At 44.1% G+C, this 3,476-nt stretch overlaps 1 long non-coding RNA gene across 1 annotated transcript; it reads right to left on the minus strand.

Annotated features, from left to right (window-relative positions):
• Positions 1 to 1,819: 1,819 nt before the first annotated feature.
• LOC134202252 (uncharacterized) lies at positions 1,820 to 2,621 on the minus strand. The gene is made up of 3 exons (XR_009977188.1): positions 2,483 to 2,621; positions 2,352 to 2,419; positions 1,820 to 2,281 (listed from the first exon to the last, which is right to left on the minus strand). It is a non-coding gene; the product is annotated as an uncharacterized LOC134202252 (long non-coding RNA).
• Between the last annotated feature and the right edge of the window lie 855 nt (positions 2,622 to 3,476).

The raw sequence follows: 3,476 nt of genomic DNA on the forward strand, positions 1-3,476 counted from the left end.
ATTCATGAAAAATAAAAAAAAAAACTTGATAAAACGTGAACATTTTTTAATGCACAATTGCGATAAAACTAGCATTGAAACTATGGTGAAGCTAGTACAGCCAGCATCGCTTACAAGTAAACAATATTGTATCAACAGTCCCATGGCAAATTTGTATCACTATTTGAGAATTCAAAAACGAAAAATAATATGGAAATTTCTAAAATTTTTGTTTTTGACTTTTGGCCAGGATTTGGGCTGAAATACTCCTCAGTGCGACGCAGCAAAGCTGAAACAAAAAGATGACAGTTGTGCGTTGCTTCCGTATTGAGTAGTGTGCCCTTGAAAACATGAATAGATTTGAATTTGGATTCCAGGAGGATTCCTTAACGCTGGGAACGGCGTCCGCCATCTTTTACTCTCCTACACTGTGCTCTCTAGTTTTCTCGGGACTAGAAAGCTATTCTCACTGTACATTATAACCGTCAGCCTTACTGACCTTCCCGGCTTAAAAGTGAGATGGCTTAAGCGCCACTCCCGAGGGAGACCATCCACCAATATTTGGGTTGCCCGACCGTTGAGACCTTTCAGGGGAAGAAGGCTCAGTTTTAAATTTGGTCCGGGAAGTAAGATGGCTGACTGAAACTGTCCACAAAAAAAAACGCTACTAATGCGGTTTATGAGTATAATTATCTAGAACAAGATTATAATCATCGGCCAGTGATGAATTATATAAAGGGGGTTTTATCATCACCGGCAAGTATCCCGAAATTCCCAATCGAACCGACCCGTGTCCGACTAAAAAGTTGCCCGGTTGGTTTCGGAGCCAACCTCCCCAGTAAAACAATTTCTACACAAAAACTACGAACGGGACACGTGTGACATGAAAAACACTCAACTCATTTTACTTAATTGGGACCAACATTTATTGCGTGAATCTATCTGTCCGCTTCCTTAACATTCATACGGTACAGCTGAAATGTTTCTACATTACGCGTGGAAAAACGAGCTTTTATCCCGACAAATACAAGCTTTATTCACAACATTTATCTTACACTAGTGTTCATTTCTCTCTTCGCTCTTCCTTCCTATTCTCTCTCAACCTTTCCCATGCTATGGTCCCTGTCTACCTATCGTGTGTGCTTTGGCTAGGTGTGCATTCTAATGACTCTCAGGCATTGAAAGCGTGAGTGAAGCAGACGAGCATTGATCTAATTCAATCATAGCATCATACGCCAGCGAGTGAACAGCCTTGCTCAGATGGATACCAAACAACGATTATGAGCGATCGTTGCTGCGTAACCAACGAGCAACCGAGTTCGCCAAGCCAAACTTGGTATGGTACGCTTGTAGCTAATAGAATAAAACATCAAAACGCATCAGGTGTTCTGCTTCATTCACTCTACTTGCAAGTTGCTGGGATGGAGGAGAGAAAGCATTAAAGCCTCTCATGCAATGTATCAGAGTTCCATTCTCATAGCGGACTAAATTTTCCTAATGTCTGAAAATATTTTTCTAACAGCGTGTGGCAACAACACTCATTGTTAGGTTACCAGGTGATTTGCCTCGCTCAGTTGTCTCCCATTGGTGAGCGATGAAGATCTTAGAACTTTGAATCAACGAACGCCAAATTTCAACGATCTAGAAAGCATCAGCGATTAGGCCGCAGTAGAGCATCAAGTTGGCATGAATTTAGTCGATTTTTACTCATGATCTGATTTTTTTCAATGCCTGGACGTGCTATTTCGAATCTCTCGTTCGCCTCGGCGAACGCAATGGGTTTTCGATTCACAGAATTTGCTTCACGGTCTTACAAAAACGGCCGTGCACGCCACGCAACGGAAACTATGTTGCGGCGTGAATTAAATAGTCATGCGCATGAATATAATTGGGTGGGTACTCACAGACCTTCTTCGTTGACGATGATGACGCCGCCGGATGAACGGAAAGGGGGTGGCGGTGAACTCGCTGCTGCGCTCTCGTACGACGACGAAGCTCTGTTGCCGCCGGGGGTAGGCGGATTGCCTTTCTGCTGCTGGTTGGCGGTCGGTTCACTCGAACATCGGAAACTTACTCGATTTGCGCGCGACGCGACACGTGCGTCGAGGTTCTCCTAGTCGTCACTAGGGGAACGGAAATAACGTTTGCGCTTGCTGTTCGTCCTGCCTAGGGAGCGTGGAAACGGAAGCGTCCCTCTTCCGGCGTGCCCCGGGAGAACTTCTGAGCCTGACAGTGGGGTCAGAAATGGCCACTGGGAGTTCGGTTATGATGTCGCGGACGGTCGAACGGCTTGGCAAGAAACCTTAGAATAGTTGATTACACGTTTCACGTGTTAATTTAACATTACAAATATTACAAATAGCACGAATTACCTTCAATTGCACAAAGCCACACACGATAACACACCGCCTTTTCACAATAGCACACACGATTCTACAAACTAGGGAAAGGAATTTAAACAGGTATTAATTAAGCTCTACTAACTGACTATTCTTCATGTCACCTTTGAAAAGACACCACGGCGCGAGAACTTTGGGCCACTCCTGCCTCTTCCACGGATCAGTTCGAAGTGAACTTGATCAACTTGGGAATCCTCAGATTAACCGCCAAATTGTAAATTGCATCACCGGACATCACGAAGTTAATTTCGTGATTCCGAAAATTACTCTCGCGCTCTAAATAATCATATTCGCACATGTTTGCGTCTCTTTCCACGAACAGCTTCAATCATCCATCTCGCTATTCGGCCCCAAAATCTTGAGTGCAAAGAAAAAGCCAAAGGTCAACGCATCCTGAAAGGATTCCCAACGGGTCGATGCACGCGGGCGATAGCATGTGCTACAAGCCACCCGGCAGATTTGATCCATTTTTATGGGCAATTAATTCCCACGGCCGCTCACAACGTCAGTAGGAACTCACATAATCAATTTTGTTTTGCGCTTCTTGCGAGTGTCGCTCATGAACGGAAATGAACGCTAATGCAGTGAATTTGTATTTCGGGCTCTAGACTGGTTCAACTGTTTTGGTAAATTTCTAAATTAATTTAAATAAATAACGGATATTACGAGTAACATAAATTGAATAAATAAACATGAAACGACCTGCTCGTTACAACATGCTTCGGAGTTTCTTTAAATCAAGACCATAACGATGCCGGCGACGTCCCCACAGTCCATTAGGATGAAGGGAGAAAATGAGTTCGACACTCATTGCTATAAGAGACCGAGGAATCCTCTGCATCTCCATGAGCGCACTGGAAAGGAATAGTATGTTAGTGGGGAAGGAAATATATTGAAAATCGCCTTGGTAAGCGACTAATTATTTCTTTTGAACGACGCCATATTGTGGGCAGTTAGTGGAATAGAAGAATGCAGTATGGGCGAGATCACTGCAACACCGCACGATGGCGAACGATGCACGATATAAATGGGCGTGAAACAGACTAAAAGCGCCAGCATTGAGACCGTGAAAAGACGGAGCAACTGCACCACGCTAAT

Source organism: Armigeres subalbatus, unplaced genomic scaffold (assembly GCF_024139115.2).
Source record: "Armigeres subalbatus isolate Guangzhou_Male unplaced genomic scaffold, GZ_Asu_2 Contig1113, whole genome shotgun sequence".
NCBI classification, from domain to species: Eukaryota; Metazoa; Arthropoda; class Insecta; order Diptera; family Culicidae; genus Armigeres; species Armigeres subalbatus.